General features: G+C 36.8%; 1 protein-coding gene across 7 annotated transcripts in view; it reads left to right on the top strand.

The window, feature by feature from the left end:
* Positions 1 to 24,186, top strand: part of VGLL4 (vestigial like family member 4) — a 211,920-nt gene that overhangs the window by 45,317 nt on the left and 142,417 nt on the right. The window contains exon 2 of one of the 7 annotated variants that reach the window (XM_077116554.1): positions 2,802 to 2,892. The exons of the other annotated variants lie outside the window; for them this stretch is intronic. The gene's annotated coding sequence lies outside the window, so the exon portion shown is untranslated. The remainder of the gene's footprint in view (positions 1 to 2,801; positions 2,893 to 24,186) is intronic. 7 annotated transcript variants of the gene reach the window in all.

Below are 24,186 nucleotides of genomic sequence, written 5' to 3' on the forward strand. Positions count from 1 at the left end.
CCTGCCTGCTGAGAAGTGAAAATGCAAACACTGTCACTGAAATCATATGCCAGAACTTGCTTTATATAGTAGGCATCTGTTTTGGAATAGGCACAGAATTTTTTTAAAAGATTCTATTTGTAATAAAAACAAAGTAAAACTTCTTCACAGATGCCTGAGAATTTGTCTAAGTTAGGCTTTATCTCATTTAATTCTTGTAACAGCCCTATTAAGTAGGGGTTATAATGAGTCCATTTTAAATTCAGCTGTACAGTATTTAAATAATTTGCTCAAGGACACTTCCCAGGTAGTGATGCTGAGCTTTAAATTCAGGCAGCCCGACTCCTAAGCCTATGCCCCAGGTGTCTCTGCAGTATGCCCCTCCCTCAGCAGTTTTTTCTGCTGATACAAAACTAAGCAACACTCTATATGTTACCCCGACTAATGAGTCAGCAAAGAGGTTTTCATTTGGAAAGGATTTCCCAACCAGTGAAACAAATCAGACTCTTCAAGCTTCCCCCCAATATTAGGACGGTTTATGTCAGCTAAATGCGTAGATGTGCCGCAGCACATGTTCAGGATTGTGCCCAGGTTCTCCCTGGTCATCGTGTGGCCTTTTCTCATGGGGCAGTGGCTCAGACGCACCCTGCTGTAGGGCTTCCCTTTACATGGAGCTTTCTTTCCCAGTTAAGGAAAGGAGCCCAGTTCAGATGAAATGGGATGCTTCACAAAGTAACAAGAACCCTCATCTGCCAAAGTGTTCAAGTAGAGACAGGATCATCTGTTTCGGAGGCATTGTGGAAAGGGTTGGTGTTGGTGGAAAGGGATCGGTGTTGGTGGGTGTCTAGACTTGGTGACCTGAGAGTCTTTGAGTCTACGTAACATGCTACACTTGTCGAGGGCAGGGAGCTCTTCCACCCTGCTTTGCATTCCAGCCTAGACCATTTGTGCTTGTGGGAGGCATTTAATAAGTATCCATTGGTGATAGCATAGCCATTAGAGTAAAAGGCTCATATCTAAGGATTTAATTTAAAACTCATCGCTAGCAAAAATGATTTGTTATAATTATTACTATTACTTCTACTAATTTACAAATTGAAGGAAATCTGCTATGTTCCATTTGGTAATACTAAACGGTCTGCAAAACATTTTCATTGGATTCTTATAACAGCCACCTTTCTGGTGAGTTAACAGTAGTCAGTGAAATGTTGAGCTCTGAGAAGACGGGTGCCTAATTCAAGATTAAAGTTTTAAAAAATGCTTGAAGTGCTCTTTTTTCTACCCTTATGCTTTAATGTGCAATCATATATTAGGATTATCAGAATGGCAATTACTATTTGAGTGTCATCCTTTTTTGGATAAAGAGCTTTAAGGTAGGAAGGTAGGATGCCCTGGGGAGATATTGATCTCCTCTGACTAAGCAATGCTCCCAATCATTTTAATTTTTTTTTTTTTTTTTTTTTTTTTTTTAAAGGAAAGACAGAGAGAAGGAAGGAAGGAAGGAAGAAAGGGAAACATTTTTAAACATTTTCTTGTTTTTTTTATTGTATTCTGTTTCTCCGTTTTTGTTACATGGGCTGGGGCCGGGAATCGAACCGAGGTCCTCCGGCATAGCAGGCAAGCACTTTGCCCGCTGAGCCACCGCGGCCCGCCCCCATTTTAATTTTTAAAATAATGACGGAGTCAAGTGCCCTTTCTAAAGGTTGTGATCACCAATAACACATTTTCTGCTTTGAGTTACTTCTTTTTTGTGAGCTGTGGCATCTGAAGTATCATCTCCCAGAAGGATAATTCACTTTGAAAAGCTTCAACATGAAGTGGGATAGTATCATGTGGTAATTTAGTCTACTCTTTAGGTGTGGGCAGTTGCTTTAATCAAAATTGCCTTCCGGGGTAGACAGCTGGCACTTAGATCAGAGGGGCTACCGTACCACTGCTACTTCATTCCCTTCATCCGTGGATGAAGTACTTTTGTTTCCATATGACATGTTCTCACTGCCTTCCCCCTCAGTTCTCAGCCTCCCAATTCTCTCTTCCACTCTCTGCATCTTGAGAAAAACGGCCCTAATCACAATCCCCAGTACAGTGAACTTTTCTTTACTGGTTGTGTTTTGTAAACTCACCATCTTAAGCTATTGCTTTCTATAACAACCCTGGCTTATCAGTATCTTTCCTAAAATACGGTACATTTAGACCTACACAATGAGTTTGGTGTGGGATCTGATTAGTATAGTGTCCCAAGGGCCACTACCAATTTTGGTCAAATTGAGAAATTCTTGGGCATAAAGGGACAGAAGGGGGTGGGGCAGGCTGGTGGTGAGTGGATAGGGTAACCAGTATAGGGCTGTCGGAAGAGTGGGGGCCCTGGTGAAGGGGCAGGCGGTGTTAGGGTTCTCCAGAGACACAACCCATGGGGGGGTGTGTATAAGTATATACCTCTACATATGTACATACAAATACACACATACCCCTGTATATATCTATATACATATATATAGGGAGATTTATTATAAGGAATTGGCTCATGTGACCCTGGGGGCTGGCAGATCCAAACCCTGTAGGACAGGCATGCTGAAAACTCTGTAAAAGGAGGTATCAGTGTCCTTAGCCTGATTTTCCCAGGTGAAGTCGTCAGACTAGAAACTGGAGCATGAGTCAATGTTGAAACCTTGAGTCAGAAAGAAACCCTTAGTTCTGGAACCCTTAGTTCTTGCTGTTAAGACATCCATGGATGAGGTCTTGCTGCGTTATGGGTAGAAATCTCCTTTGCTTAAGGTCAACTGATTGTAGATGCTAATCCCATCAACAAAATACCTCCACAGACAAGTCGTATTTGACCAGACAGCGGGACATCATCACTAATCAAGTGGACACAGAGGATTAACCGTTGCAGGCATTTACTCCTTTTCAAGGGTGAGCCAGTGCGTTAACAGAACCAACTCCAGAGAGCAATTGTGTGTATTTGTCTCCAGATCTGGATGTCATGTTGGGAACTTGGAGTCAGCCATGCTGGGAGTATTTACACCGTGATAAATACCACAGATCAGGGTGTTTAAAGTTTTTCTTCTCTAGAGAGCCAGTTAAACATTCACCAACACATCACTGGTTCCAGCTGACTGCTTCTATGTGGAGAAGTGGGACTGGATGTGTCAAATTTTCTGATTGTTCGAGACAAACTGGAAACCTTGATTTTTATGTAAATTCGCTAGATGCTTAAAATACAGCATGAGCCAAACAATAGTTCTTTTGCTATGACTGGCTTCCAAGCATCTACCTAGTATGTGTTCTCTGGTCAAGTCACAACTTTTAATAAAGCCTAAAATAACAGTAGATTCTTTTTAAAAGCAACCTCCAACTGCTTCCCTCCCCACCCCCAACTGTAGTTGTGAATTACTGTTGCAATTATTTAAGAACTGAAAAAATTGGTTTTCAACCTGAAACCACTTCCTTGTAACTTTTACTGTTACTTCCTTGTAACTATTATTATCTCAATGTGGAAACTAATTTGGATATATTTGTATTTTTCTTCCCATTTAGATTCTGTGTTGTTAAAAGACAAAAGACCACATCTTCTTTTGGTTTCTTAAAATTCATGTTACACACTTATGAAATACTTGACTTGGTATTTGATATGGCTATAATTTGTCAAAGCAATATAATTTAGAGATATTGAATCAAGTTTAAAAATCAAACTGTTACATTCTTAGTGATTTTAGATTTATTATAATGCCTCTTTTTTTTTTTTACTTTTTCTTTTGAAATACTTTCACATTTTCAAGTCACAAAAATAATGCAAACCCCATACGGAGAAGTCCAACACACCTTGTTCCCCAAGATACCCAGACCCAGCAATTTTAACATTTTGCCATATTTACTGTATCGTTCCATCTATCTATTTATTGATCTATTTTCTGAACACTTGCTTGTAGGTTATATACACATAATACTTCCCTGTATATTTCCTAAGAAAAAGGATATTTACTTACACAGCCATCTGAAGTGTGGTCATCAAGCTCAAGAAATTTAACATTGAAATAAAGCTTCTAGTCTACATTCCAATTTTTTTCATATGCCCCAATTATGTCCCTTTGAATCTTTTCTCCTCCCTTGTTTGATCCACTCCAGGATCATGTATTGCCTTTGTCTCTTTAGTTGCTCTTTTTTTAAAAAAAAATCTGACAACATAAATACAACATATACTCCCCCATCTCAACCACTCACAAGCATATGATTCAGTGGGATTAATCACATTTAAAATTGAGGTATGCTGACCACTTACCATTACTAAAACTTTCCCATCTCCCCAAACTGAAACCCTATACTCATTATGCGTTAATCCCTCATTCCCCCTGCCTCTTGCCCCTGATAGCTTGTATTCTAATTTCTATCTCTATGAGCTTGCATATTCTTTATTTTCTTTGACGTTTTCACGGAGCATAAACTTCACATCCAAAGCAAAACACAATCTGGTTTGCTTTGATACCAACATAGTGTATATACAAACTCTGTTCCTATATCCCTGTCCCCCCACCTTTATGTAATTCTTGTCACAGATTACACGTTTATACATTATGAGTCCAAAACCACTGACTTCTCTTTACATTTTATGCATTTGTCTTTTAGATCTCGTAGGAAGTAAAAAGTGGAGTTGAAAACCAATTGTAGCCACCTTTTTCTTGGATCAAACTCCTGATTCCTTGTAAATGAATAAGTATTCTTCCGTTTGAAATCTGGTGAAGTTACTGTTTCTTCCTCTAGAACTGCCTTTCTCATCAAATCTCACATTTGTGTTTCTTCTCACTTTGAAAAACATCGCTCCAAATGTCACTTATTTCATGGGACTTACCTTGTTTAACTGTACCCAGTCACTTTTTTAACGAACTTAACAGGGCAAAGGTATGTTTTGTTCTTCAATAAGGCAAGAATTAAGAGTGTTTTTTCTGTTTTCTAGCAAAGTGCTAGGTTAGGGTACTTTGAATAAAATGGTTTAAATTGTAAGGGACTATTTCATCTATCAGTTCCGGCAGACAGACTTGCGCATACATTTAGCTCCTTTCTTGCCCAAATCCTTTAAAATAAAATATATTTCTATCTCTATGAGCTTGCATATTCTTTTATTTCCGTAACTTTGCTGGAAAAATTAAAAGGGTGCCTACTTCCAATGGACCAAAAGTTCTGAAGATTTCCTGGAAGACCGAAAACAAACAAGATTAGATTAACTGAAGGAAAACAAAAACAAAACACAAAAATCATAGCCCATAACCCAGGTGCAAAAGAAAACTGAATTGAAATCCTAGAATGAGCTGGGATTCAGCATCAAGGGATTGAGAAAATCTTCTCAACCAAAAGGGGAAAGAGAGAAATGAGACCAGATAAAATGTCAATGGCTGAGAGATTCCAAACAGAGTCAAGAGGTTATCCTGGAGGTTATTGTTATGCATTAAATAGATAATCACCTTGTTAGTTAAGGTGTAATGGAGAAGCTGGAGGGATCTGCCTGAAAATGTAGAGCTGTGTTCCAGTAGCCATGTTTCTTGAAGATGATTGTATAATGATATAGCTTTCACAATGTGACTGATGCTCCTTTTATCTACCTTATCGACAGACAAGTAAAACATATGGATTACAAATAAATAAATAATAGAGGGAACAAATGTTAAAATAAATTTAGTAGATTGAAATGCTAGTGAAGGGAGGGGTAAGGGGTATGGTATGTATGAATTTTTTTCTGTTTTCTTTTTTATTTCTTTTTCTGAATTGATGCAAATGTTCTAAGAAATGATCATGATGAATGTACAACTATATGATGATATTATGAGTTATTGATTGTATATCAAGAATGGAATGATCATATGGTAAAAAAAAAACTGAATTAAAGGAGAGATTACAGTGAATAAGAACAACCAACAGGAAGGGACCCTAGAGCTGTCTACAGGAAATTAAAGTATTATGTTTATGAAGTGACCTTCTGACTAAAAATTGAGAACTGTGTTCTGAAGAAAATGAACATCCTATCTTAGGGAGGTTCCTAATGTGAGCGTAGGGACCAGGGAGAGACACAGAATAGAGCTCAAGACCCTGATGGGTACCCCATCAGATAAAGGGTTGTGGAGGAAGGAAATATAAACTTTATAGGAGACAGTATCTACTAAAGTCCTTTACCACCAGAGGAAAGACTTTCTTATTTTGGAATGTTTGTGTTTTTGTCTCCCAACTTGGCTTACTGTTTTGTTTGGTTTTGTTTTGCCATGAATATACACTAAAGCCAAGCTGATTATTTGATGCTCCTGTACTTTTACACAGAACCAACTGTTGACTCTCCCAGAGACGATACCGAATGCTGTAGAGGAAATATGCATTAGTTGTCCTTATTGACTGACCAAGTCTTTCTTTCTAAATTATGAATGAATATTAGAGAATTGCAAGGCATTTGAGGAAGACATAGTATAAAAGAAAAGGCCTCTAGGATAAATAGATTTGGGAATATAGGAGAAGCAAAAAATGTATTAATTGGTATCTTCAAAGAGACCTGAGATGGTGAGAATATTGAACAAAAGTAGCCTGCTATGGAAAAAGATAATTTAGAACAATAAAACTCATGGGATGAAAAATATGATTATTGAAATAAAAAGATTAAACAGATTAGCTTCAAAATAGAATAGATATAATTAAAGATGAAATTAGTGCTCTAGAAGACGGGCAGAAAAATTTCTAGAATATAGAGCAAAAAGGCAAAGAGATAGGAAATATGACAAGAAAATTAGAAGGTATCGTGAAATGAGGTCTAAGAGATATTGAGTGGAAGATGCATTTATTAGAAAAATAAGAAATAATTGTGCAAACATGAAAACCAAAAATAAAAAGCCCTCAAAAATGAATAATAGAAACAAACCTAAATAAAATGGTAAGAAACAATTGATTTCTGCTTTTATCTTTATAAATGAAAATATACCAGTAAATGTGATTAGTAAACAAAGAACCTTTTTTTTCCTTATAGAACAGTAAATTAGAGAAGCCTTTGGTGAGTTTCTTAAGGAATGAAGAAAATATGCAATTAGAAATGAGAAAGGGGACATTATTATATATAGATGAGAAGAATAGATATTCACAGGAAATAAAAAATTGAAAATACAGATGAAATGGATGATTTTCTAAGACTATTTTAACCAAATTTGAGTCATGAAAAGATAGAAAATCTGAATTGATCAATAATCCTAGCAAGAACTGTGAAAAAGTAGTCAGAGATTGTGGCTCAGATGTTTTAACACAGGATTTTACAAAATCTTCAAGAAACAGATCTCACTATGCTATGAGACTATTCTCTAAAGCATAGAACACTTACTTACACCTACTATAAGGATAATATAACCATGAAACCTTAAAACTGGACAGAGATGGTACGATGTTCATGTATATTCTGTTAATCAGTTTGACTTATATGTGTGTGAAAATCCTAAATTAAATGTCAACAAATACAATCTAATGATGTATTAAAAGAGTAACATACCTAAAATAAATTTAGTTTGAAATGCTAGTGATAAATGAAAGCAAGGGGTAAGGGGTATGGTATGTATAATCCTTTTTATTTTTTCTCTGTTATCGTTTTATTTCTTTTTCTGTTGTCTTTTTATTTCTTTTTCTGAACTGATGCAAATGTTCTAAGAAATGATGAATATGCAACTGTGTGATGCTATTGAGAATCACTGATTATATATGTAGAACGGAATGATATGTTAATGTTTTTGTTTGTTCTTAATTTTTTAAATTAATAAATAAATTTTAAAAAAAGTAACGTACCACAGTAAGTCATTAGTATCACAAGTATACAAGGATTGTTCAATACAGTAACTCCTATGACATAATAGATTAATAGATTATATCACTTTAACAGATTAAAAGAAGAACAATCTGTGATATCCATCATAGAAGCCCCAGAGGTATTAGATTAAATTCAGCACGTATTTATGATAAAAACTCTTAGCACAAGTAACTTTCTTAACATGATAAAGAATATTTGCTGGAGATATGATAAATATGTTTGATGGTGAAATTGTGTGAAAAGTCAGGAATGAGACAATGCCCTTAGCTCTGACCCCTAGTTTTTGGCTAGTGAATTTTAAAAGAGATAAAAACTGGAAAGAAATAGGCAAAACTATAATTTTCAAATGTTATAATAGTCTACTAGAAAATCTTAAGAATAAATTGGGAACAACTACTGGGACTGTTAAGAGACATAAATAAGGTGGCTGAATTCAGGGAAATTGCAGTTTCCCTGTTCATTTTCAATAACCAGCTAGAGATCATCTCTTCAAAAAATCTCATTCACATAGTAACCATAGCTATAAAATATTTAGAAAGTTATCTAGCAAGAAATATATGACCTTGAGTAAATTACAAAATTATTGAATTGTATAAAGATGATCTGAATAAAAGGAAATATATACTGTGTTTTTGAATGGAAAATTTCAGCTGTATAAAGATGTCAGCTGCATTCAAATTAATGTATAAATCCAACGTAATCCTAATCTGAATATCAAAAACAATGGTTTTAGTAAGATGATTCTAGAATTTATCTGAAAAAAAAACATGTGGGGGTCAAGGGGAGGGACGTGGAATATTGGACAAAACACTATATATTGGCATAGGAATAGCTTGAGTTGTATTTCCCAAACTTTTTTTAAAAAAACATAATCCATAGTAGCAAAATGCATTTTACAACTCAACACAGTATACAATACACACATATATAGAAACAAGTTTCTTGAGATAATACCTTTACCATGTCAGAAGTTCTCTATTTTCTGTTCTATTCTCCTTCATTAAAAGATAACAACAGCAACAATACTAATATAATATGATCCATTAAATTTATTTTAGGAACCACTAATGGGTTGCAACCTACTGTTTGAAAAACCCTGAGATAAGTAATAAAACTGAACAAAGTCCAGAGATACACACATATATGAAGGAATTCAGTATATCATAAAAGCAGAATTAAAATCCATGGGAAAAGAATTTTTTTTAATTAAAAAATTTTTATTTGAGAGCATTCATGCATAAAATACACCACCAATACACCACTCCACCACCAACACTAGCATTCGTGTGGAAAATTTGTTATAACTGATGATAAGCACTTTTTTGTAATTCCACTTTTTTGACAGTAGTAATATTTGTTACAATTGATGAAAGATGATTAAAGTAGTAATACTACTCGCTATTGTCCGTAGTTTCACAGGGTATTTCCCCCAATATTCCCAACCTATTTTTATTATTTTCTTTTCATACATATCTTTATTTTATTACTCATATACTGGATAAAGGGGATATCAGTCACAAGGTTTGTACAATCACATGTTCATAAGATAAACACTATAGAGTTATGCAATCATTTTCAAAGATCATGGCTACTGGATTACAGCGCAACAATTTCAGGTATTTCCTTCTGGCTGTTCTAAAACACAAGACACTAGAAAGAAATATCTTTATAATGAGTCACTGGTCATAATCATTTGTTAAATCGTAACTTCTCAGTTACAACTCCTCCCTCTCATTAGATCATTCTCTCAATTTTCAGGGATATCTGGCAATGATCATTCTAACTTCTTTGTGCTGAAAAGGGCTGTCAGCCTTATTGAGTAAAGGAATGGAACTGGTTGCTGTTCTTGGAAAGACTGTTCCGTCTGCGTTTCAGGGCTTATCTGGCATAGGAACAATGCGAAATTTTACGTTTCGCAAAATAAACTTAATAAGCAGAATTTCTCCAGAATCTTAGATAGAGTCCTTTGGGTTTTCAGGAACACTGTTGGGGCTTGTCATACTGTGGCAATTTGCAATATCTGGCTGAAGTTTGTATAAGAGTAACCTCCTGAATGACTTCTTGACTCTATTTGCAATATCTTAGCCACTGAGACTTGATTTTGTTTCATTTCTCTTCCCCCTTTTGGTCAAAAAGGTATTGATAATCCCACGATGCCAGGGCCAGGCTCATCCCAGGGAGACCTGTCCCACATTGTTTGGATAGATTTATACCCTTAGGAGTCATGTCTCCTATAGAGGGGAGGGTAGTGAGTTTATTTGCAGAGTTGGCTTAGAGAGAGAGACCACATTTGACCAACAAAAGACGTTCTCTGAGGGTGACTTTTGGGCATAATTATAAGTTCAACATGATGTCCTCCATTAGCTTTGCCATTACTGAAATAAATTTCATAAGCGTAAGCTCTAAGGTTGAAGGCTTGGCTTATTAAATTGGGAGTCCCTAATGCTTGAGAGAATATCAGGAATTCCCCAGGTGGGGAAGTTTAATAATTCTACATTTTCCTCCATTCCCTCAAAGGACTTTGCAAATACTTTTTTATTTTCTGCCCAAAATTCTCTGGAATGTATCAGGGTATTACATTAACCTGTACAGAATAACAAGGTCTCATTCCCTACCCTATTGTAGGTTCCATGTAATTAGGTTGTTTAAATAAACTGACAAGACAAGTTAAATTAGATAATGTGCTACTGAAAATTTAAATTTTGGACAAAATAAACATCTCTTCCCTTGGTCTCACACAAGAAGTTGAAGTTTTAAAATACAGACAATATCTTTTTTGTATTCTGATTTACCTTAGTTCTAACTTGATCAGCTTCATTCATATCTCTAACTGAAGCTTGTGTGTGTGTGTGTGTGTGTGTGTGTGTGTGTGTACGCTGTATGGTGGGAGTCACATTTCATTCTCTTTCCATGCGATTGTCCTGTTACTGTTGTTGAATTTTGGTGGGAGGAAAGTGCATGGGCCGGCAATCGAACCCAGGTCTCCTGCATCGCAGGTGAAAATTCTGCTACTGAATTACTGTTGTGCTCCTCATTTTCAGCTTCTTTAACAGCTGCTGTATGGAATAATGCTGCCTTTCAGAGTGTAGAACTCTTAACTTTGAATCTCATGTGTCACACAGATACCCAAGGGAACTGCCCGGTTATACACAAAGAGTAGAGCATCTCAGAATTTAGAAATAATAATTTAAAACTCAAGAATAAATGTGACTGCTGTAAGAGCTTACAATATAGGAACCTTTACAATGAGCCTTATTGAACATTCTGTACTCCTTAATCATCGATTGCCTGATCTCTGCCTGTTTTCTATCTCCTGATAATCTGTGCTCTCAAATTTAATTCTAGAGTTTGCTCATTATAGTTGGCTTATATTAGTGAGACCATGCAATATTTGTCCTTTTGTTTCGGTTTTATTTCGTTCAACATGATGTCCTCCAGGCTCATCCACTTTATTGCATGCATTATGACTTGATTCTTAGAGCTGCATAATTTTTGCATATTATTCCATCATATATATATATAAATATATAAATATATATTTATATATATATATATATGTATATACCAAAATTTGCTGATCCACTCATCAGTGGATGGACATTTGTGCTGTTTCCAACTTGGCAATTGGCAATCATGAATAATGCTGCTATGAACATCGGTGTACCAATGTCTGTTTCCCTGCGTTCAGTTCTTCTGAGTGTATACCTAGTAATGGGATTAATGGATCATATGGCAATTCTGTCCTCAGCAGCTTGAGGAACTTCCAAACTGCCTTCCAGAGTGGCTGCACCATTCTACATTCCCACCAACAGTTGATAAGTGTAACTGTTTTTCCACATCCTTTCCAGCACTTGTCATTTTCTGTTGTTGTTGTTGTTTTTGATAATGGCCATTCTCATAGGTGTGAGATGGTCTCTCATGGTGGTTTTGATTTGCATTCCCCTGATAGCCAGTGAAGTTGAGCATCTTTTTCATATGCTTTTGAGCCAGTCGTATCTCCTCTTTAGAAAGTGTCTATCCATGTCTTTTGTGATTTTTTAATTGGGCTGTTTGTCTTTTTGTTGAGCTGTAAAAATTTTCTTTTTTAAATGCTAAGACAATTGACTGATCATTTGGAAGCAAGTTTAAGTTAAGAAGTTTCCCTTCCTCACACTACACACTAAAATAATTTCAGATTGGTTAAAGAACATTTATTTCTAATATAGAAAAACAAACTTATGGTAGGGAAGTCCTTCTTAGGCAAGATAATACACACGAGTTATAAAGTGAAAACTTTAGGCTGTCTACAAATTCACACTTTCCTATCACAGGTTAGTGAAAGGTGAAAGAAGGTTAAGGGTCATTTTTACAAGCTGCAGGTTGTTAATAAATGCTCATTTAAAAAAATGAAAGGTTTGATTTCCTAGCAGTTAAGAAGCTAATATTGTGTATTTAATGTAATAACTCTCACATTATAAAAATTATAAAGTTAGTAGGAGTTGAATACTTTCATTTAATCATAGATACTTGAATATACTTATATACTTTTTGTGCTAAATTTGAAAAGTAGTTCATTGTGTGAGACAGACAATCTTATAGAGGGTTACGTATTTAGGAACATCTAGAGAAGCGAACTTAAGATCAGTGAACAATAAAGTAGAAAAAAGGATGTGTGTATAGTTCCTGAGACAAAAAACTCTATCAAAGAAACTAGTTCTAGGGTGGTTCTAATATAATTCAGCCCCCAATAAAAGTGAGGTGATTTAGAAGATTTTCATTCATTCAGAAAGTATTTATTGAGGGCCAAATGTGTACAGAGAACCATGCTAAGCTTTAAAGTAAATACATTAAAATACAAAAGCACAGCTCTTGCTTTAAATCCAGCAAGGGGGAAAGGGCACAGGCTCTTGAAACCAATAAGCAACTGTATTAGTTTTCGATTGCTACTTTACCAAACTGTTAAACAGATTTAGCATCTTCAAGGAGCACTCATTTATTTTCTTGTTCATTGATCTTGCTTTGACTTTTTTAGATGTTGCTGAATTTAGTCATTTTTGTTTTTGCTGATAGCACTTTAGGTCACTTTTCCTCATTTTTCTTTATTTTCATTCTGCCTGAGCTTTCAGAAGGATTTCATACATAATTTTATGAGACACTACATTATCTTTGCCTGTGTCTGAGTACCTCTGCCTACACATCTTTTCTTAGGCTTTCTGAATTAAGTTTAAAATTAATTTTTTCCTCAAATTTTTCCCTCTAAATGTACCTAAATAGATATTTGTTTTTATATAACCTAACCTAGTTTTAAGGCAGTTTCCCTTGCCTGCATCCCTAATACCTCTCTCTTTTCTCTATAAGTACAAACTTTACAAGCAGAAGGAAAGCCTTATGATATTTGTATCATAACTGGTTATGTTCTGTTCAGCAGCATTTTAACCAAATAGTAAATTATTATTGAGATTTGTTGAAAATCCAGCTGTTCTGATTGTTGAAGACTAGATGTTTTTATTTATTTTTCCAGGGTATGGAATTAAAATATAAAGTAATTCAAGCACATGCACAAAAGCATATTTAGAGAACATGTCGATTTTTTTTTTTCTGCCAACGATTTGGTTGTTTTTCGTGGTATTAAACTTGAATTTCAGTGGAGATTTATGGAAGTCTCATTATTTGATAGCCACATTTCATGAATGTGTGTCAGGTAATTACAGAAATGAATTAATGTCCTAATATTGATAGCAGGAAAGAATAGTTGAAGTTTATCAATCAGGAGATAATCAAGTGAGGTCAAATGCATGTACACTTTTGCCTATATTTTCTGTGATTGAGCATATTAATTATTTACATCTTGGGGGGAAAGGAAGGGTTTAAAAATACTGTGGTTTTTGTTTGTTTGTTTAGTATTTTAGAGACTTGCACAACCATCACCATAAGAAATTATAGAGCCTTTTCATTACCCCCAAAAGAAATACATTCCCCTATGATAGTCACCCCATTTTCTCTAACTCCCTACCCTCTGACAAAGGCAACCACTCATCTTCTTTCTGTCTGTATAGATTTGCCATTCTTAGAATCCTATGATGGTTGGTCTTTTACATGACTCACTTTTTGGCTTTTCTTTCTTCTGTATCCTGGCATCTTTAGGGCAATCATACTTTACTTCTTGTTTGCCGGGAACTTTCCCAATTTTAGCACTGACAGTCCCAGATTCCAGGACATCCCTCAGTCCCAGGTAAAAATGGGGCAGCTGGTCATCTTCTGTACTGTTTGCATCATTGCACTCTCTAAGCTGAACTATAATTAGCTGTTGTATCAGTCAGGGCTCTCCAGGGAAACAAAACCAATGGGATATATGTTTATATATATGAAGAGATTTATTTTAAGGAAGTGGCTCATGTGATTGTGGGGGCAGACAAGTCCAAAATCTAAAGGGCAGGCTGGCAGACTGGAGATTCCAGTAAGAGTTAATGTTGCAATCTTGAATCTGAAATATACAGGGAAGACCAGCAGGCAGGAAACTCAAAGAGGAACTGAGGTTGTAGTCTTGAGGTAGAATTTTTTCTACCTTCAAAAGTCTCTGTGATGTGCTTTTTAAGGCCTCCAACTGATTGGGTAAGGCCCACCCACAAAGTAAACTGACTGTAGGAGCTAATCACATGTACGAGTAGCTTCACAGCAATATCTAGGCTGTTGGGCACCACAGCCCAGCCAAGCTGACCCATGAAATTAACCATCCCAGCTGTGTAGTTAGTCTCTCTTAGCCCAGGATGCATGACCCTTAGATAATATGCTGGTTTGAAACTATTGTGTATCCCAGAAAAGCGATGCTCTCAAATCCTCATTCAATATTGTTGGGTGGGCTCTTTTTTATTACGTTGTTTCCATGGAGATGTGAACCACCCAGTTATGGGGGGGGGACTTTTTGATTAGGTGGTTTCCGTGGAGATGTGTCTCCACCCATTCAAGGTGGGTTGCTTACTGGAGCCCTTTAAGAGGGAACCATTTTGGGTAAGGGGTATGAGAAGTATGTATGAGTTTTTTCTTTTTTCTTTTTTCTTTTTATTCTTTTTCTGGAGTGATACAAATGTTCTGAAAATGATCATCTTGATGAATATATAACTATATAACTGTGTGATGATAATGTGAGCCGTTGATTATATAACATGTATAGACTGTATGTGTGTAAAGATTTCTTAATAAAACTATTGAATATTTTAATAATTATTTAATAAAAATATGCTAATGCATATTTTTGCCTCTAGTTCACAAGGATAACAGGAGATATTTGGTATATTAAAAATGCCTTTATTGCCTATCTCAGAGTCCAATAATTACATGGAGGGTGGGGGAGGAAGTGAGAGTAATTGGCACAAATTATACTTTAGTGAATCTGTGGCATCTCCTAATGATTGTTTCCTTTTTTTGAGTGAAAGCAAACGATTTGTTTAGTAATCTCATTTTTACATAATGCCCACGGGTAGCAGTCTGTAATTTCTTACCAGCCCTCACCCCAATCCCTACCTGCCTCCTGTTGCTTACCATTTTTCTAGTTTTATGGAAGTGTCTTTTCCTCCATGTTTTTTTAAAGAGTATCATTAATAGTTTTGTGATAATCCCTATGAGCTCTTTATATATCTTTGGGTATAAATCACCTGGGTCTGGAGCTTTTAACGCAATGATATTCTTTCTTATCCTTGACCCATTTGTTTTGTCTATTGGCTCTATCATTTGGTGCACAGGGTATACTACTAATTTGAAGGTCACCTTGGTTGGTAAAGATGGACAGCACTCTTCAAGCTTTGAATTGTGACATTACACCTCTAAACACAGGGGGGATCACAAAAGACTTTAGAAGGCAATAGCCACGAAACTTGCCAAAGTTATTTGTTAAAGAAGGAGTACAAGATTTAAAAACAAATGACTACCGGTTTTTGTCTTCAAAAATGTATTCTACCTCAAAGAGATAATTTCCCATTTTTGCATGCAGTATATTTAAGTATGAAAATGAATCACAATATTGCTCAAATCTACCAAATTAGAAATTTATTTGATCCTCAAATTATAAATTAGTAATTTCAAGCAAGATGAATTTTCCAGCATAGTTATATGGAATTTGGTGGTGAAAATGATGCTTCACACTGTGGTAGTAAGGAACGCAAAGTCAATTTATGACATTAAGTTGCGTATAGAGCAGTGCAACAGTGGCCCAGTGGCAGAGTTCTCGCCTGCCATGCTGGAGACCCGGGTTCGATTCTTAGTGCCTGCCCATGACCCCCAAAATAAATAATAATGATTTAAAAAACCTGAGTGATTAAAAAAAAAAAAAGAAAGGGCTGGAATATGATAATCTCATGTTCTAGTATGCTTGAAAATTTCTTTACTCCTATATTACTGTTGTAATTTAGAGAACATCTCATTGATAGCCAGAGAATGAATAAATGGTCATAAAAAGGCTCCTTCTGGCACCAAACTTCTTATTCTGAGATACTATTTTTGGTGTCATTGGATCCTTTGTGTGCTTAAATAATGATCATAATCTTTCTTTTAGAAAAAGTAAGGTTCCTTAATAGAACGTCCTGGTTAACCAAATAGAATAGTAAATAGAATATTGGCCACAGATTTATTCCCAATGTCTATATAATTCAAATAACATAAATACCCTAAAAAAAGACCAACAACAAACCTTTGGACAAGTGGGTCTTTTAACAACAGCGCACAGAATAGAGTTAAACCTTGTTGAAGACAAGACTTTTGTTATGGATGTTAATTTTGGCTGTTTGCTTTGTTGAATGTATGCCTTTTGAGGCTACTGACGCATGTAGGCCTATTTGCCCTAAAATAAATGGCTCTGGTCTGTAATCAGCTTTTTATTTATTTTTTAATGAACTTTTATTGAAATATATTCATATACCATACTGTCATTTTAAAAAAATTTTTGGCTTTTATAGTTTGACAGGACTTGTCTTGTAGTTCTTTTCAGCATGTGCCTCTAAATCTCTTTTCATTTTTTTAAGCTTGTGTCTTAATCTGTTTGTTGGGCTTCTGCTCTAAGGAAGTCTCTATGTCATCTGTTTGCTGATGACCTCCATATTTATAGCTCTATCGGATAGAGTATGTCCCGCCATCTTTCCTAAACTCCAGGCGGGTGTCCAGTGGCAAATTTGACTTGTATTTCTGATCGGTATCTCAGGTTATATATGTCTAAGAGAACCCTTGCTTTTCCCTCATTGGCCCTAAAGCCCACCCCTCCCTTCTAATAGATGGTTCCAGAATTCACCCTGTTGTTCATGCCAAATTCCATGTCAGCCATGATCTCTCCACTTCCCTCACTTTCCACTTCTGACCTGCCTGCCGGTCAGGCCAACTCTGCCTCCACAGTCATGACTGCTGTCTTCCCAACCGGAGCCATTGTCATCCTTCTCAGGATGCAATAGCCACCTAACCGGTCTCTCCACTCCCCGCTCCCCGCTCCTGGCAGTGCACTTGCCCCACAGCAGCTAGAACCGTTTTGTTGCCGTGTTGCACAATGTGGATTAGAGGAGATATTTCTTTACAGGATTCTGTCGACCCCCCCAAAGATCCAGGGCTAATCTTTGGCAGTGAAATCAGCAGTTCTCTGACAGTGTGGACGTAGGGCCCTCCTGACCCTCACGTTGGCCAAGAGCGCAGGTCTTGGAGACTGTACTCCGGCGGATCCTCTCTGGGGCCTCCATTTGCTCAAGCATTAAATGTTGGACTGAAGGTGAATCCCAGGGTTCCCTTCTGTGTCTAAAATTAGGTGATTCATTCAGAAACTCTGAGGTAGACACTTAAAAGGACAAATAAATGGCCTATTAAACAAAAATGCTAAATGAATGCTGAGATGAACACTAGGCATTTTCTCCAAGACAAGACCAGGGCTTGGGGAAAGTAGCATTCTCCTCGGAGCCATCTTTTTAATGGTAAGTCCTAAAGTTCTTTGAAGGCTCCTCAGTGCACGTAAATAAAGCCAACTCCTCCTCCTGGCTTCTAGGGTCTTTCAAGATTTGGGCCTGCCAACCTCTCTCACCTCAAGTTATACCACTCTTCCCCTCCTCCTTGTTCCTTGTAAACACATCACTATCATCTCCTCTCAGAACCTTTCTACTAGCTGCTCTCTCTCCTGAAATACTCTTCTCTCAAATCTCAGTTGCTGTCTCTTCATATTAGGACCTCCAGCTTGACTGTCCCTGGAGCTGCAGTATGAATTTTGTGAGTCTGGGGCACTTTTCCCTTCACGGGCCGTGTTCTGGTCTGCTAAGGCTTCCAGAATGCAATTTATGAGAAATAGATTGGCTTTTACAATGGGGATTTATTAGGCTAAAATTTACAGTTCTAAGGCCATGAAAATATCCAAATTAAGGCATCCAGAGGGATATACCTTTTCTGGGGAAAGGCTGCTGGCACCCAGGGCTCCTCTGTCACACGGGAAGGCACATGGTGACATCTGCTCCCCTTCTCTCCTGGGATCTGGTTTCTTTCTTTTTTTTTTTTTTCAATATTTTTTTATTGTAAAAGCTTAGCAAACAAACATACAAACATTCTTGGCATACAAACATTCTATACATGGTGTACAATCAATAGCTCACAATATCATCATGTAGTTGTGTATTTATTAGCATGATCAATTTTTTAAACATTTGTATCACTCCTGCAAAGAAATAAAAAAAGAAAAAACTCATACATACCATATCCCTTCCCCCTCCCTCTCATTGACCACTGGTATTTCAATCTATCCAATTTATTTTCACCTGTGTTCCCCCATTATTTGTCTATTTTTTATCTGTAGTTTTTACTCATCTGTCCATACCCTGGATAAAAGGAGCATCAGACACAAGGTTTTCATAATCACACTTTCACATTGTCACAGCTGTATCATTATGCAATTGTCTTCAAGAATCAAGGCTACTGGAATACAGGTCAACAGTTTCAGGTATTTCCCTCTAGCCACTCCAATACACCATAAACTAAAAAGGGGATATCTATATAATATGTAAGAATAACCTCCAGGATAACCTCTTGACTCTGAAACCTCTCATCACTGAAAACTTATTTTGTCTCATTTCTCTCATCCCCCTTTTGGTCGAGAAGATTTTCTCAATCCCTTGATGCTGGGTCCTGGCTCATCTGGGGATTTCTGTCCCACGTTTCCAGGGAGATTTACACCCCTGGGAGTCATACCCCACCTAGGAGGGAGGGCAGTGAGTCCACTTGCTGTTTTGGTTTAGAGAGAGACTGGGATCTGATTTCAGTGGCTGTCTCTCTCTCAACCACCCTGGGGGATTTTCCTCTCTGGACATCTCCAGGGCAAACTCTGGATTCATCTCTTAGCTTCTCAGAGTTCTGAGTTTCATCTGCCTTTTATCCTCTCCTAGAGGACTCCAGCAAGGGATTAACACCTACCTTGAATGGGCTGGGTCACCTCTCCGTGAAAACAACCTAAGCAAAAGTTCCCACCCAAAAACAGGTCTGACCCCACAGGGCTGGATTACGAGAACATTGCCTTTTATCTGGTACATAACAGCTTCAAACCAGCACAGGCTCCTTCCTTTATAAAAGCATATTAGAGATTATATTTTATGACTGCATTGGTATAAAGGTGAATATATAATATTGTTTTGGCTTGCTAAAGCTACCGGGATGCAACATATCAGAAATGGATGGCTTTTAAAAAGGAAATTTATTAATTTGCAAGTTTACAGTTCTAAGACTGTAAAAATGTCCAAACTAAGGCATTCAGAGAAAGATACCTTGTGTCAAGAAAGGGCTAATGACAGTCAGGGTTTCTCTGGCAGCTGGGAAGGTATGTGGTAATGCCTGCCAGCTTTCTTTCCCAGCTTCTCCTTTCAAGCAGTTTCCCTGGGGGCATTTTCTTTCCACATCTCCAAAGGTATCTCTCTCTGTGTGAGTTTTAAAGCTTTTTCCAAAATGGTGTCCTCTTAAAGGACTCCAGTAAGCAACTTGAATGGGTGGAGACATTTCTCCATGGAAACCACCCAATCAGAGGGTCCCATTCATAATTGGGTGGGTTGCATCTCCCCGGAAACAACTTAATCAAAAAGAGCCCACCCAGCAATAATAAATGAGGATTAAAGGGCATGGCTTTTCTGGGATATGCAACAGTTTTAAACCAGCACAAATATCGTATGCCGATGTTAGATATGAAGACATTCTCATCTACTTAGCAGATCATTTTCTCCTTCTGACTTTGAAAAAAATTAAAATGTTTTCATGGGACCCTAAAATATTGAGGGCCCTGTTGTGGGTCGAGGGGAGAGTAACTAATGGGTAGTCAGCCCGAATGCCCCCCCCCGCAGGGAGTGCCCAGTGCCGTGCTCTGCTCTGGGATATGAGGGAGAAACCACATTCACTGCTGTGACCTTGGTGTTCTGAGCAGAGCCAGGCTCACGAATGCACGATGAGAGAAAGCGGCACTGGCCTCTGCATGAGGAGCTCCGCTCTGACCACAGTACGTGACGTTGCAGGCTCTTAACGTGCCACAGCCTTTTCATAAAGGCTTTATTATACAATACCTGCTCATGGAAGAAAACCTGATAAATTCAGAAAAGTTGGAAGGAAAAAACCCATAGTCCCACCACCTAGAACAAACTGTAGTTTGTTTTTACTTTTCCCCATACTTTCCCAAGCATGCTTTCTTGTTTCATAGGAGCATTGTTAGATGCTGGACACCCTTGTATATACTTTTTTTTTTTTAATTAAAAAAACTAACACAACATTTAGAAATCATTCCATTCTACATATGCAATCAGTAATTCTTAATATCATCACATAGATGTGTGATCATCATTTCTTAGTACATTTGCATCGATTTAGGAAAACTAGCAAAACAACAGAAAAAGATATAGAATCATAATATAGAGAAAAAAATAAAAAATAAAAAATATATAAAAAAGGGAAAAAACAAAAAACACAAACAAACAAACAAAAAACTATAGCTCAGATGCACCTTCATTCAGTGTTTTAACATAATTACATTACAATTAGATAGTATTGTGCTGTCCATTTTTGAGTTTTTGTATCTAGTTCTGTTGCACAGTCTGTAACCCTTCAGCTCCAATTACCTATTGTCTTACCCTGTTTCTAACTCCTGATGGTCTCTGTTACCAATGACATATTCCAAGTTTGTTCTCTAATGTCGGTTCACATCAGTGGGACCATACAGTATTTGTCCTTTAGTTTTTGGCTGGATTCACTCAGCATAATATTCTCTAGGTCCATCCATGTTATTACATGCTTCATAAGTTTATTCTGTCTTAAAGCTGCATAATATTCCATTGTATGTATATACCACATTTTGTTTAGCCACTCGTCTGTTGATGGACATTTTGGCTGTTTCCATCTCTTTGCAATTGTAAATAACGCTGCTATAAATATTGCTGTGCAAATGTCTGTTTGTGTCTTTGCCCTTAAGTCCTTTGAGTAGATACCTAGCAGTGGTATTGCTGGGTCGTATGGCAATTCTATATTCAGTTTTTTGAGGAACCGCCAAACTGCCTTCCACAGTGGTTGCACCCTTTGACATTCCCACCAACAGTGGATAAGTGTGCCTCTTTCTCCGCATCCTCTCCAGCACTTGTCATTTTCTGTTTTGTTGATAATGGCCATTCTGGTGGGTGTGAGATGATATCTCACTGTGGTTTTGATTTGCATTTCTCTAATGGCCAGGGACATTGAGCATCTCTTCATGTGTCTTTTGGCCATTTGTATTTCCTCTTCTGAGAGGTGTCTGTTCAAGTCTTTTTCCCATTTTGTAATTGGGTTGGCTGTCTTTTTGCTGTTGAGTTGAACAATCTCTTTATAAATTCTGGATACTAGACCTTTATCCAATATGTTGTTTCCAAATATTGTCTCCCATTGTGTAGGCTGTCTTTCTACTTTCTTGATGAAGTTCTTTGATGCACAAAAGTGTTTAATTTTGAGGAGCTCCCATTTATTTATTTCTTTCTTCAGTGCTCTTGCTTTAGGTTTAAGGTCCATAAAACCGCCTCCAATTATAAGTTTCATAAGATATCTCCCTACATTTTCCTCTAACTGTTTTATGGTCTTAGACCTAATGTTTAGATCTTTGATCCATTTTGAGTTAACTTTTGTATAGGGTGTGAGATACGGGTCCTTTTTCATTCTTTTGCATATGGATATCCAGTTCTCTAGGCACCATTTATTGAAGAGACTGCTCTGTCCCAGGTGAGTTGGCTTGACTGCCTTATCAATGATCAAATGTCCATAGATGAGAGGGTCTATATCTGAGCACTCTATTCGATTCCATTGGTCGATATATCTATCTTTATGCCAATACCATGCTGTTTTGACCACTGTGGCTTCATAATATGCCTTAAAGTCCGGCAGCGTGAGACCTCCAGCTTCGTTTTTTTTCCTCAAGATACTTTTAGCAATTCGGGGCACCCTGCCCTTCCAGCTAAATTTGCTTATTGGTTTTTCTATTTCTGAAAAATAAGTTGTTGGGATTTTGATTGGTATTGCATTGAATCTGTAAATCAATTTAGGTGGGATTGACATCTTAACTATATTTAGTCTTCCAATCCATGAACACGGTATGCCCTTCCATCTATTTAGGGCTTCTGTGATTTCTTTTAACAGTTTTTTGTAGTTTTCTTTATATAGGTTTTTTGTCTCTTTAGTTAAATTTATTCCTAGGTATTTTATTCTTTTAGATGCAATTGTAAATGGAATTTGTTTCTTGATTTCCCCCTCAGCTTGTTCATTGCTAGTGTATAGAAATGCTACAGATTTTTGAATGTTGATCTTGTAACCTGCTACTTTGCTGTACTCATTTATTAGCTCTAGTAGTTTTGTTGTGGATTTTTCCGGGTTTTCGACATATAGTATCATATCGTCTGCAAACAGTGATAGTTTTACTTCTTCCTTTCCAATTTTGATGCCTTGTATTTCTTTTTCTTGTCTAATTGCTCTGGCTAGAACCTCCAACACGATGTTGAATAACAGTGGTGATAATGGACATCCTTGTCTTGTTCCTGATCTTAGGGGGAAAGTTTTCAATTTTTCCCCATTGAGGATGATATTAGCTGTGGGTTTTTCATATATTCCCTCTATTATTTTAAGGAAGTTCCCTTGTATTCCTATCTTTTGAAGTGTTTTCAACAGGAAAGAATGTTGAATCTTGTCAAATGCCTTCTCTGCATCAATTGAAATGATCATGTGATTTTTCTGCTTTGATTTGTTGATATGGTGTATTACATTAATTGATTTTCTTATGTTGAACCATCCTTGCATACCTGGGATGAATCCTACTTGGTCATGATGTATAATTCTTTTAATGTGTTGCTGGATTCAATTTGCTAGAATTTTGTTGAGGATTTTTGCATCTATATTCATTAGAGAGATTGGTCTGTAGTTTTCTTTTTTTGTAATATCTTTGCCTGGTTTTGGTATGAGGGTGATGTTGGCTTTATAGAATGAATTAGGTAGCTTTACCTCCACTTCAATTTTTTTGAAGAGTTTGAGGAGAGTTGGTACTAATTCTTTCTGGAATGTTTGGTAGAATTCACATGTGAAGCCATTTGGTCCTGGACTTTTCTTTTTGGGAAGCTTTTGTATGACTGATTCAATTTCTTTACTTGTGATTGGTTTGTTGAGGTCATCTATTTCTTCTTGAGTCAAAGTTGGTTGTTCATGCCTTTCCAGGAACCCGTCCATTTCATCTAAATTGTTGTATTTATTAGCGTAAAGTTGTTCATAGTATCCTGTTATTACCTCCTTTATTTCTGTGAGGTCAGTGGTTATGTCTCCTCTTCCATTTCTGATCTTATTTATTTGCGGCCTCTCTCTTCTTCTTTTTGTCAATCTTGCTAAGGGCCCATCAATCTTATTGATTTTCTCATAGAACCAACTTCTGGTCTTATTGATTTTCTCTATTGTTTTCATGTTCTCAATTTCATTTATTTCTGTTCTAATCTTTGTTATTTCTTTCCTTTTGCTTGCTTTGGGGTTAGTTTGCTGTTCTTTCTCCAGTTCTTCCAAGTGGACAGTTAACTCCTGAATTTTTGCCTTTTCTTCTTTTCTGATATAGGCATTTAGGGCAATAAATTTCCCTCTTAGCACTACCTTTGCTGCGTCCCATAGGTTTTGATATGTTGTGTTTTCATTTTCATTCGCCTCGAGATATTTACTAATTTCTCTTGCAATTTCTTCCTTGACCCACTCGTTGTTTAGGAGTTTGTTGTTGAGCCTCCACGTATTTGTGAATTTTCTGGCACTCCGCCTATTATTGATTTCCAACTTCATTCCTTTATGATTCGAGAAAGTGTTGTGTATGATTTCAATCTTTTTAAATTTGTTAAGACTTGCTTTGTGACCCAGCATATGGTCTATCTTTGAGAATGATCCATGAG

This window comes from Tamandua tetradactyla, chromosome 9 (genome assembly GCF_023851605.1).
Source record: "Tamandua tetradactyla isolate mTamTet1 chromosome 9, mTamTet1.pri, whole genome shotgun sequence".
NCBI lineage: Eukaryota > Metazoa > Chordata > Mammalia > Pilosa > Myrmecophagidae > Tamandua > Tamandua tetradactyla.